Source organism: Anomalospiza imberbis, chromosome 2 (genome assembly GCF_031753505.1).
Source record: "Anomalospiza imberbis isolate Cuckoo-Finch-1a 21T00152 chromosome 2, ASM3175350v1, whole genome shotgun sequence".
Lineage (NCBI taxonomy): Eukaryota > Metazoa > Chordata > Aves > Passeriformes > Viduidae > Anomalospiza > Anomalospiza imberbis.
Genome location: NC_089682.1, coordinates 28,364,058 through 28,377,072, shown reverse-complemented (window position 1 = coordinate 28,377,072; position 13,015 = coordinate 28,364,058). Strand labels below are relative to the sequence as shown.

At 44.0% G+C, this 13,015-nt stretch overlaps 2 long non-coding RNA genes across 2 annotated transcripts; one reads left to right on the top strand and one right to left on the bottom strand.

The window, feature by feature from the left end:
* The first annotated feature begins 1,541 nt into the window (after positions 1 to 1,541).
* LOC137468495 (uncharacterized) lies at positions 1,542 to 6,387 on the top strand. Its single transcript, XR_010995969.1, has 3 exons — positions 1,542 to 3,221; positions 3,551 to 3,654; positions 4,217 to 6,387. It is a non-coding gene; the product is annotated as an uncharacterized lncRNA (long non-coding RNA).
* A 4,203-nt stretch (positions 6,388 to 10,590) lies between these two features.
* On the bottom strand, positions 10,591 to 12,521 carry LOC137465874 (uncharacterized). The gene is made up of 2 exons (XR_010994869.1): positions 12,424 to 12,521; positions 10,591 to 10,943 (listed from the first exon to the last, which is right to left on the bottom strand). It is a non-coding gene; the product is annotated as an uncharacterized lncRNA (long non-coding RNA).
* Positions 12,522 to 13,015: the final 494 nt, after the last annotated feature.

Sequence of the window (13,015 nt, the reverse complement as noted above, 5' to 3'; positions counted from 1 at the left end):
ATGTCAAAAAAACCAGTCCATCGTGTCAAGTGCTAATAACAGGAATTAAGTAGTTCTGTAAACACATTTTATGAACAAGTATAATCAGTTTGGTGTCTCTTAACAGGTTGGTATGTGATGACTTGGAACAGCTTTAGGAAGAGGAGGCAAGGCGGAGCATCGTCCCCTCTGAGAGGGTATTTGCTGAAAGTGTGGGGCTTTCTTGTAGCTGTAAGTGGGACTGCTCCATGCACAGCTGGGGGCTGACCTCACAAACACAGGGTTGTTTGTTTTTGTAGTAACCAGCCATCTGGGAAAGGCTTCTAAAACCAGTTCTTTTTTATTACTTGGTGAACACTCAAAGCAATTATAATAATAGCAGAAATTGTGATGAGCTTGTATCAATTTCCTTTTGATAATTGTCTTTTCTTTCTTTACTCTGGGGTCTGAGATGTTTTTGGAATACCAGGATCTTTGTCCCTCTCTTCTGTGGCTCCAGCTCATCTCCAGGCTGTGAAATCAGCTTCAGTCTCTCTGTGTGAGAGACACACTCCCTCATCCTGCTCTGAAGTTGTTGAACTTCTAACCACTTCTGTAGTCAAACAGCCCCTTCTCACAGTGCCACAAAAGCACATCTTGCTCTACATTCCCCCAGTTTGTGTACTGGAGGCACAGCAAGAACTGGAGGAATTGTCTCTGCCAGCAGCCACCCACCTCTTCCAGAGCTTTGCACCTGAGCAGGCAGTTCTTGGTGCTTGGTGTCATCCCTGCTCTGGCTGAGAGGAGAGGTGAACAGTGAACATCAAGGTTCTGTGTCACAGAGCATCTGGCAAAGTCAGTGAACCTGGACTTGATACCAAGCTTTGTCTTCAGGCTTAGCTGAAAGGCTGACAGAGAAATTTTAGTAAAACATGTTATGTAGGCACCCAGAACCTGCTACAGACAAGATCACTTCATTGTCTTGCATGTGTTCATCTGAAAAAGCAAATATATGTAGTTTGCATGTCTAATGCAACTAGAAGAGACAGAAAAAGATCAGAGAAGAGGTTGTTCTATTTCATTTCTAGTCATTCTACTTTTGTGTAAAATCAGCATTGTGATTGAGGCATTCTTATTATAATTTTACAGACACTTGTTTGTAATGGGAGGCATTGCCATGTGGTATTCTTACACCCCCTTTTTGTTTTGTCCTTTATGTAATCTTGTGTTTTCAGTTCTGAGTAAATTGGAGGGGTTGGATTGGCAGTTCCAGATGTAGATGCTCTCTGTTCATAAATCAGATCCTGTACAATAACAGAATTAAACTGCCAGTGTAGGTGTGCTTGAGCACCTCTGATTTGCTCTGAAGAAACCTCCATGCCAGCAGAGAAAGTTAGCAATTTTGTTTTCAACACAAGCATGAACTTTCATGATGCAGAAGTTATGCAGCTGACTGAAGTAAACTGACTGGTGTTATTGCTGCTCTTCCATCCATGTCACTACTTACTGATTATGAAACCCTGCCTCTTTACTCCTGTTGATAGCAGGTTTCATACCTTCTGCTTCAGTAACCTGTTTGCTGAGAAAATGTCCTATTGTCTAATCTTGAGCCTGGTGTTTTTCCCTACATTTTCTTTGTAATTACATTTAAAAGAGAAAAAGCAGGTGGGGGAGAACTTGGATCCTGACAGTGTTATTTAAGCAATGAGTCCAACTTGAAGGCTAAACCAGACCTTTTGCTTTTGAATCACTCTGTGGGTGGTGCTGCTTCTGTAAAAGCACAAGGTGCCCTTATTACATTTGTGATACAAAATAATTTCCAGCAATATGAGTGCAGATGGAGCCAATAATTTGTGCTTGTTTCTAGCCTCTTTCTACCTTCTCATGTAGAAAAAAAGATCTTTCTGATGCTCTTTTGAAGCTGAACATGATACAAAAATCAGGCCGACCTTTCATCTTCCTCTCTCCTGATGCTTACCATCTTCTCTGTTGAAGTGTGGGGGCAGTGGCATGTGTCTAGCATATGAATCAAGTCTCCTGCACACAGGGCTGGAGACAGACCACGGCTGTCTCTGTGGAGGGTGCCAACAAAGTACTTGTCCCAGCCCCGAACTGTGGAACAGTTTCCATTAGGTCTGCACATATCCCTTTTGCAGGCCTGGATCCCCATCTCTCTCTGGTCCCAGGCAGAATTTGGGGTGGGCTGTCTCCACACAAGGAAAACAGCACCAGGGTGAATGGCCCTTGCCTGCACCAGTTGCTATTAAAACATGGGGGAGGCTCCTTTTCCAGAAGCCTAACAGGAGATGTTTCAATCTCTTCTAACTGAGCAGTGCTGCAATACAAAATGCTGTTTGAAAATCAGTGTTCCTTTGTCCGCAGCTCTTCTCTTTCACCTCTGTCACCATGACCAAGGCATGGAGCTGAATAACAAGCCCTGCAGCATCTGGGTACTGCCTGACAGCAGGCCATGCTCACAAAGGGCCAAAGTTTGGTCTAGACTGGGGAGCAGGTGTAGGGAAAACCATCTCCTTTAAAGAAACCTGGCAGCTCCAACAGACTGACACAGTTCCTCTGCCCCTCATCCAGACCATGGTTAGCCACTGGTCTGGCACACCAGCAGCATGGTCTCCACACCCATCCTCTCTCTGCCAGGCACAGTCAGTCCTTCTGTGCTGACCACTGGAAAAGCTTGTAGGGGTTATGGAACAAAGGTTTGCCTGTCCAGCTAGTGAAGCAAGAAGTGCTCACTCTTGGATAGAAATGACAACAGTTTTTGTGGTTTTTTTTTAACCAAATTATTTGAATAGATGAAGCAATAGCTGTGCACTGTATTCAGAGTAATTTAAAACCAAATTAATGCCATGCACTCATAAGCCAAGGTATAGGGAGGCAAGTAAATCCTTCTTCCTAGTCTCAGGGGAGTTGCTTTTGCCCTGCAGCACAGGAGAAGGGCTCAAGCATGCTTAAAATGCTGTGCATGGGTTACAGAGCCTGTGCTGCTGTTCAGATGACACCACTGGCAAGCACACAGTTTTCTTCCCTCTCGACCTAGTAATGTGTGTGCCCTCTCATCATCATCCCCCATTTTATTTTAATAGGGAGCAGACTACACCAGCAGCATAACGATTTGTTTCACAGGGTTCTTCCTCATCTCAGGATGATCGTTAGGAAAAAAGCTGGGGTCGGATTGACAGATGGAAAATTGTTATACTAAAGTTGGAGTGCATGAGGAGTATGGCCTAGCCCATCTCCATTCAAAGGTATTGATGCTCTTGGTTTTCTAGGATTTTGGGGATGGAAAAAGTCAAAGCTGGATGCAGCAATGCTGCTCTTTTCAGCTGGAGGTGCAGGGAGAGGTTTGCTGCTCTATTATGTACCATCTGCTGTTGGGCTCCTGGAGAAGATGACAAGTAGCTCCAGAAAACCACCTGGGTAGGGCATTTTTCAGAAACTACCTCTGGGATTGTCCTCAACCCAAATACCCATTAAAATCAGTGTTAGACTGATGAACAGGGATTTCTGCTCATTGCCATAAAGGCTGAAATGACTGGATAGAGAAAGTTATCAGTTTCCAGTGCTCCTTAAGCAGATATTTCTGCCCAGGATAACACCTCTCTGGGGGTGGAGAATTAATAGAAATTAGTTATAGGGAGTTCCAAGGGAAGGCAAAAATGAAAGCAATTTAATCATAAGGTAAGTATTTATGTTGCAGAAATAACTAATCAGTATTTAGCAATAAAGATCTTAGGATATAAAACAGAAAAATGAACTATTTTATGTGTGGAAGTACTTTTGATAGATTCTGAATACTAGATTGTATACGGGAGTAAATTTATACCATTAGTTCTGTGCAGAAAAAAAAGAGATTTTTGTAAGGGAAACAGTAGCAGGATGTTGTCTCATAGAAAGGGAAGAACGGCTTTCTCTCACCCTACATTAACATCTGGAAAACTTTAGTTTTTTTCCTGTTAGTATCTTGACCAAAACCCCAAACTTTTTTTTAATGCATACTCTGAATGCTGCTTTGCACTGTACTGCACAGAGTAGGGGCAAGTGACTGAAACAGACCGATGGGGAAAGCATAAGAGTTATTGTACAAAGAGAGATTGTTTAGATATCTTTATTTAGCAAGAGAAGTACATTGCCAATAGGAAGGAGGAAAATGGAGACTCGGCTGTGTTTACCAAGGTAACAAAATTTTCCTGAAGTGAGGCCAACTTTGATATGAGCTATTAATTTTGCTTGATTTTTGCAGGGCTACTTCTGAATAGGACTTGAATGTCATGTTTTTGTGTGAGGGCATAAACATCTTTCTTTCACTTTATGTTAGTTTTGCATCTATGTTTCTAAAAACTGATGGCTAGTCTGGCACTTGAAGGCCCATGGCTGAGGTTGTAGAATGACCTGAAACAAGTTGTGCCCTGTGTACTTTTGGGAAGGGCTGGGATCCTTGTGGCACCAAAACAGGCTCTTGAAATAAAGCCAAGTGCATTGTGTTAATCCTGTATTTTTTGCCCTTCTCTTTTTCCATCTCAGCAAGGTTTTTCCTTGTGGCCCTGATCCAACAAGCCGTTTAACTGTGTGCAGGTGCAGGCACAGGCACAGGATGGGACCTCCTGGCACGTCTCACTGTGTGTTGAACTGTATTGTATCTTCAATGAAAAAACAAGGCAACTTCTGTGGCCACCTGTCCCTGCCAGCCCCAGTCTTTGTTAGTGCTGAGTACAGGCATCTTCCCAGAGCACCAAGGTCAGGGTGACAAGCCAGGAAATACCAAGTGAAGGTACAAGTCCCTACATTTCACCTGCTGACCTTCAAAGATGGGTGCAGCTGCCAGGATTTACCTGCAGCACTCTGGCTTTGTCCATGAGAGCAGTTTTTCTGGGCAGCACAGCAGGCTGTGCCTGGGTCTCACTGCTCCCTGAACACGTTTGTCTGAGCACAGGTTGGCTCGTCATGCAAGGCCACCTGCAGCTCTTGCACCACCAGTGATCCACATTGTGCCAATTGTGAGTGGCAGTGCAGGTAGTGATATCCTGGAGATTGCCATCTGTGAAACACTAGAGGGGGGCGAACATTTTTCTGCAGGGTTTCCTATGGATCACATTTTTTAGTGTTCCCTAGGCACAGCTATTAGTTGGTGGTTTTGATACCAGCAAACCTATGAGATGTCAAGTCTATTTCTACCTTCATCCTGCCTCAGATAAGTACCAGGCATGAGTGCCAGCACATGAATGTCCTTTCTCATCCCACTAGGCCACTCACACTCCTGACCCATAGAGCATAAGCCAAGTCTTGCTCTTTGGCCCCTTTTCTACTGCAGATGTGAGAAGGAGCTCTGAAGGCTCTCCTGTATCACACCTGCACTGATAACTACCCTTCCCCATTAAGAGGAGCCCTCAGCCTTCGCTTCCCAACTGATACTTTCCTCACAATTTCACCCTATTATTCCCTCATTTTCCCTTTGTTTCTGCCCAGAAGAATTTGTTTAACTTAAGTATTTTTTAGATTTTTCACTGGACTCAAGTTGCAGTGCCTCAGAGTGAGCTTGCCCCTCCTCATCACCCTTCTTAGCAGACCCAGGTTGTAAAAGCCTATCATTACTTTACTTCCTTCCACTCTCTGAGTGAAGAGGACACTTTGTAGGTATTGTTCAGGTTTTGGGCATGATGAACTATCCCACTGATTCAGTTGAGAAAAAGAGAAGAATTGAAGGCTAGAAATTTTCTTGACCTGCCCAAGCATGTGTAGTGTGACCCATTTGCCTGAGCTCTTGCATGTGTGACTGCCCCCTGAAGAGCTCAATTGTTTTGTCAATACAGTGTTGAATTGGCCATATCCCAGCAGGGAATTACTTGGTGCTACTTAAGTGGAAATGTCAGCAGGCTTGCAAGTATGAAATTATGACCATAATTTACCTATGAGCAAGTTCTGGTAGACTTCTATGCACTTCAAGAAAATTATGAATTTGTCTGTGGATCATATCCCCTGGCTTGCACAACTGAGCAGAGGTCAGCCTCATGGAGTTAGTTTTGGTGTTCACCTCATAATAATATTTTCCTCCTTTTGAGCACTGTGAACAATCATTTTGTACAGCCAACTTTGTGAGATTTGGGAGTTTTATTTCAAAGGACTTCTAGGTAACATCTAAAATAAGGTTTGATTTTAACCCTGAGGAGATAAATAAAACTAATGGGCATGACAAAATTCCCACTTAGAAAAAAAATCTACGAGCATCCTTTGACAAATGGATTTGAGTGAGGCTTAACCAAGGACCCTAAGCCATGGGACCAGATGAAGGGGTTCCCAAAGAAGTCTTTATGCAGCTTGTTCTTTCCTTTGGCAACCCCAGGCTTCCTAGGCAAATGAGAGCTCTAAATTTTGTTCCTTACCCAACCCAAAACCTAACCCTAGGCACAGACTAAACCCTTTTCCAAGGACCACAAGCTGTAGCAGAAATCAAAAAGCTATCATGGGAGAAATATTTTTACATTCTCCCTTCTCAGCCACAACACAACTGGAGTTCAAGGATTTTCCCCCTCCTAACCCTAAACATTGGCCTTGGCTGGGTTATCACAAGCCACACCAGTGATTAAATTTTCAGAGACAAAATCCTAATGAATCCAGTCCCTCCCTCTGCGGGATCTCCTTAATAGATCCACATCACATGCAGTTCTAGGCTTTGACATTGCCCTGAACTAACCCTAGCCCTCAACCTTCTGTGTGAACTGAGCATTTGCCAAAGAGATTAAGGCTTGGCCAAGATAACAAACTTGTGAGGGGAGAAAGCTCTTTGCAGCCTCTCCTTTGCCTTTGGCAGTGCATTAACAACCCCATGCCAGCTGGAGCTGTAGGACCTCTAAGTGTTGAGCTGTAACCCTAAGCTCAGGTGTGGGCTGCTTCACAGGTAAGAACACTCAGCTGTGGCTGAGATCGAAAGTGTAGCAGGGTGTTAAATTTTTTACTGTTCATTCCAGCCTTTTCCAAACCCTTTGCAGAACTTTGCTATCTGGAGTGCTAGGCTTTGTCCCTCTTCCATCCTTAGCCCAAAAGACTGAGGACAGCTGATCCTCAGTCCGGCACACAAAGCAATGGTCCAGATGAAAAAGCAGTCAGAGGAGACATATTTCTGTGACCTGCACTTCCCTTTGGAAGTCCCTCACCAGTGCCATGCTCATTGTTACTGTAGACTTTTTCCCTTTCCCAGCGTTGAACTCAACTCTAAGGCTGTGCATGAGGTAATCCTTTGCTGAGGAACCAAAGCCTAAATCAAGCAATTATCAAAGGAATGACCTTCTAGGAGACTGCTGCTTCTCCTGGCAGCCTGTGGGAAATGCAGCATCCACTGAAGCTTCAGGGCATCTCCCTCCTAAAGCAAAAGCCTGACCTTCAGTTAACTATAATTAGAACTAACCTGCTGTGGTCCCAACGAAGATGTCAGAGGAGCAATCTTTCAGGAAACCCAAACCTTAATCCTAAGACTAAATCTGAAATGAGCCCTGGGTCATCATTTAAATGAAAAAGGTGTAGGGAGGAAACATTTTTCTTTCCTCCTCCTTACTTTGGAATCCCCTTGGCAGCCCCATACCAAAAGAGCTCCCGTTTCTGTCCCAAACCCAACCCTGCCCCGGATTCTCAATCAGCTTACCTAGAGCCCAGGGAAAAAGGTTGTCCAGGGGTAATTTTATTTTCAGCCTATACATTGCTTTGGCAGTCCAATGCTAACTGGGGCTTTAGGCTTTGTCCGTTCCTAAACAATGTTACTGTAACCTGACTTTTATCCCTATCCCTAAACTGGGCTCTTCAAGAGATAATCACATAACTCCAGAGTTGAAATGCTGACAGTCTCCAGCCTTCCTTCCAGCTACAGTGACTTGCTTTTACAGTTTAAGCCCTGTGCTCCTTTTTGACTCTTAATGCCACAGCCAGGCTCAGCACAATTGAAGATTAGTAACAGACATGTATTGCTAGTGTGTTTGTGAGCCCCATTTAGGGTTGTTCCTCTCTAATGGAAAAAACCAAACTAAACCCAAATACCTCTGCCAGGTAGCACTGTTGTGTCTAATTATGGGGAGGTTAATTTTGAGGAGGATTGAAGACCAGATGACATCCTTGTGAGATGAGCATATTTGTCCACTAACCTGTGTAGACTGTGTGATGAAGTCGTGGGGATAAGAGCTTCAGACACCAGCTATCTTCCTGCCTGTTCTGGTACAGGCCATGCACTCTTTGCCCCCATGCTGAAGACTCTCCCCTGGCATCCAGTTGGAAGAACTGAAGGATCAAACCAAACTGAAGGATCCCTGTTCTTTTGCATCCAGCTCTTGCTGTTCCTGTCAAAAGCACCCAGAGAAAGACCACGTGTTTATTTTCATATAGTTTCCCACCCATCTGCTGGAGCAAGCCATGGATCCCTGTAATCTAAATCCTGCAGGCATTTCCCTCTCCTTCCACCCCCATCAAATCTGTGTGCCCATGTTGGAAAGTCACTTACTAATAAAATAAAAAGCTTCCCATATTAGCAAAGATTATTTCTGTAACTTCTGCTATGTGTTCCAATATTCTCAAGGACCTCTGCATCTTCCCTATTGTGCTTTAATGCTGGGAAGGATGGGGCAATCCCCCCCCCCCCCCCCCCCCATTTAGACTTTCCATCAGGAAAAGGAATGAGCCACATGTGTCTGGAAAATGGAACAGTGAACGTTAACAGGTCCTCACCCTGAGATGTGCTCTCTGGCAGTTATTGTTTCAGATGGCTCTGGGTGAGGGTTATCTCCTGTAGCTTCTCAGATCTTTAGCAAAAGAATAAAATCTGCTCCTTGAGATCAGCCTAACTGCATCTAAAGCTGTGACTGTACCACATCTCAGAGCTGTAGGATTGAATTTAGACTGGTGCAATGGAAATCAAGGTAAATGTGCAGCATGTGTGTTGCTTTTTCAGAGAGCTTGAGGGTTTGAGGGCAGAAAGGGAGGATAACTCTGAAAGTTGGAAGGAAAAAATGGAAAGAGCCACTGATAGGAAAGAAAATTGCTGTAGTAAAGATTTCTGTAGGCAAATACCAGGTCGAGTGCTGATGAATGGTAACTGCCCAAGCATAATTCATGAGATATTTTGTAGTGGAAAGTAATATACTACGCTGAGCATCCTCATTCAGCAGAAAGAGCCCTGCTGCATGTTCATGTGATACACAAGAGCTTACCTACACGTTTTGGTAGTGCTGTAACTCCATTTGTAGCAATTAAATCAGGACATCCCTCTGGCATGGGTTCAGTTAGACTGATGGGACCCAATTCCCACACATTTAAAAGAAGGCTGTGTGGCTGTGAAAAACTCCAAGCTGATAGAGCCACCACCTGCGCAAAAGTCTGTAGCATTGTGATGACACTGCCACTCAGTCACAACTCTCTACCCAAAGGTAAATCGCTAAAAATAAAAAACCAAACCTCTCTAACAAAATTTAAAAAAAGAAAAAGCTTAGCTTTGTTTTGCTGCACGTTCATCTTCCCAGCTCCTTGACACCGGAGACCAGAGGGATGCATGGACCCGCAGGCAGAAGAGGTGAAAGGCCGGGTGAGCCAGGGGTGGAAGGGCTGTCCTGGCACTGCACACTGACACCGTGCTGCTGCCAGCACCTCCCAGCTGTCGCTGTGCAGGGTAGCAGCCAGCAGGAGCAGGGTCTGAGGGAGGGTTTGATGAGGCTGCGATTGCCAAAGGGCTCTCCAGCTGTAGGACAGCGAGGGGGAAGGTGCCTAGGGGAGGGTACAAAGGTAAAGCCATTGGTGAACTCATGAATCTTCAGCCCTGGCACTGATCTGGCCATTTCATGTGCTGGCTAGGTCAGTGATGAAAGACTTATTCATCGAATCATTGTATCCTGAAATGTGTTGCAATTTAGTAGAAATAACACTGTGGAGCAAGATATATTATTTATTCCTGACCCTTTCACCTCAGCCAGAGCACTTTTTCATGTGATTTAACTGAATTAACAAGTAGACTGTGATCTGATGAAGCAGTGAATTCTGCAGTGGTGCTGCAGGACAGAGGTCTCCTGTCCCCTGGGCCTGAGGCTGTGACACAGATCAAAGCATCAACTAGGGGAAAAAATAAAAAGAGCTTAAAAAATCCTTTTTTTTTTTTTTTTTTTTTTTTTTTTTTTTTTTTTTTTTTTTACTGGGTGTTAAGGTGGTGTGAATGGGCAGGCTGGGGTGAAGTCTTTAGCTTGTCTTGCCGTGATGTTTTCAAGCCTGAGTCAGTGACTATGCAAAACAGAGGAAGCAGCAGAAATAACAATTTGCCATTATTTGTTGCATTTTGGTTGATTGTGCCCACAAAAGCTTACAGAAGGTCACAAACTGATCATGGGACCAAATTAAGCTGAGGAACATTTTTTTTTAGATTTGAAAAGACACTGAATTTCTTAGATTATATATCCACAACAAACAATAAGTTCATTCTCATTATAGAAATCAGGAAGTGCATTCCCAGCAGGAGGCATGAAGGACATGCATGACCACCACTCATGCAACTAGCTGAAAATGTACTTTTAAATTATGGTCCTTTCTGGTCACAGCATTTGGGGTGACATTTAGAAAGCCCAAGGAAACCTCTGGGCCTCTAAAATGACTAGCTGCATGGAGGTGGATTTTATTCTTCCAGGAGTAAGTGATTATTGCTCCCTATAGTTACTCTGAGAGGGGGTTGTGTTTGGTGTCAGGGCAGTGCCTTGTTGCACACAGAGTTCCTCAGCTCAGGGTCTTTTGCCATGCCTGAGAGGGATGCATTGGATGAAATGTGTTTACAAGTCTTCCTGAAAAAGTACATCAGGAGGAAGAAGAGCACCCCCTTTCCTTAGAAAATGCCAGGATTGGTCCAGGATGTGGCAGATAAGGATTAGCTTCCTCCTTTTTCCCTCAGGCTCCTTGGGCTCATCTCTCACACTTTCCTGTTGAAACTGCTTCCCTTTGTTTCAGTAGTCACCTGGCTAGAGAAAAAAAGAGCAAACACAAGGCAATTGCAATAATAATATTGGTAGTAGTAGTAGTAGTTGTAATAATAATAATAATAATAATAATAATAACAATTTACTCTTGACAGCTGCAAGAATCACATTGGGTTCTGACAATTTTTCTGATTAGTTACTTGTATCTCTGAGAGGACAGGGGTCAGGAGATTTGTTGGCCCTGCTCTCCATATGTAGAACAGAAGGACACTAAGGAAGCAAACCTGTATCTGCTGTCCCTTCCAAACACTTCTTACTCTCCAACACAGCCAGAAATGTAGGGTTACTGCCTGTTCAGCTCTGCCTGGGAGAGAACGCAGCTGATCCTCAAAAATCAGGGTGAATAATTCCTTTTGCACAAAAAAAAATCAAAGTGTAGGGAAATGAAAAGATGGAAAGAATATACAAAATTGCTGAAAATTATTAGTATTAGCAGATGCAGAATTTGCCTAATCAGGAAGGTAAATGACTGGGCAAAAGCAGAGCCTGAGCTTGAATGTGAATATTTTTCCAGCTTTGCACATTGTCACTCTGTATTTAAGGAGGGATCAGTCAGGGAAGAACTTGCAGTAGTGATTATCATGTCTGAAAGCAAAGCCAAAAGAACCCTCTTACAAAAATTAAATCTTGATCCCCATCCTGCCTTTACTCTCCCTCTCAGATCACTAACCATTGGCTGCAACTTCTCCAGGCTCAAAAGAGAAAATGCTGAACTATTATTGCTGGACAACTCTTCCTCCTCCAGGACATTTATTAAACTAACACCTTTATTATTCAAAATATTTGAACAAGTGGTAGCATGGTTACCTCCCTCTTTCAGAGGTCTGCTGACGCCAGCCCTAACACAGAGAACAAAGCAGAGATTTTGCTCAGCACACCATTTCTCCTCTCCCCTGTTCTCCCTGCACAAAGTGACCCCTGATGAAGGGCAGGCAGAGGCCTGGGCTTTAGAAGAGATTATTTTGTTCAACCTTGGGATTGAAAGCAAACACTCCCAAGTCTCCTTTGATGCCAGCTGACCTGAATCAAAGCTTGCAGAGCCCTGGCTGATAATGTTTACCAGATGCAGCAGTGAAGAAGGGTTTCCAATCTAGCTTCTCTGTTTCTAGGCATCCATACCCAAAAATTAAGTGCATGGACAGGAGTTTGGCATCTGACTGTTTTGAGGGAAGTCTTGTTGCAGAAGAGAAAAAGCAAATAGAAAATTATCTTTCTGTATAGCCCAGTATATTCAGGTACTTGACTAATAGCTTCTAATATTCCAGATAAGTGCAAAAGGCCTGTTACAGGTTCTGCAGTGGTGGGGGTTGCTGGCAGCTGGATCTGTACTAACATTTGGGGGAGTAGGGGGAGTACTGTGTGGCAAACACCTTGGCAGGAAGGCAGAAGTGAGTGAAGGGAAGGAACAACAAAAGCAAGATTATTTTTGCTGACAGAAGCAGAAGAAAGTGGAAAGTGTCACCTGAGGGACTCTCAGCAGCAGATACGGACTCTGGCAGGGCCTGATGGTGCTGGGGACACAGCGATACCTCGGTCACTTGCCACAGGGACAAAGAGAGATTACCTGATCACTACATGTAGAAGAAAACAGTGATGCAAGGAAGATATTACTTCATTACCTGCAATCATTGTGTCAGAGAGTCCAGTCCTGCCAGCAGCTCATTGATGACAAAGCAAAGATACAGAGGGAGGAATGAGGTGGTCACACAAGAAACTCACAAATGCTTGACTGCCAGAGGCTCAATCTATTATGCAAGAACTCCAGCTGAGCCTGTTGAAAATGGGAGAAGGAGAAGGAAAGGGGGAAAATGTAAGCATTCATATTCTGGAGGCCCAGCTGCTCAAAGCAAATCCAAACAAAAGGCACTGTTGTCCCACTGCTGGAAATAAGCCTGCAAGATCAGGCTTTGGGGCAGCAGGAGAGAGTTAAGCATTGCATGACAGGACATGTCCACCCTTGTGACAGCTGTTGTGCTGTACATACAGCTTTGTATATGATACAGAAAAATATTAAACAAAGGAAGAATATCCAGGCCCCACAACTCCCTGTGTGT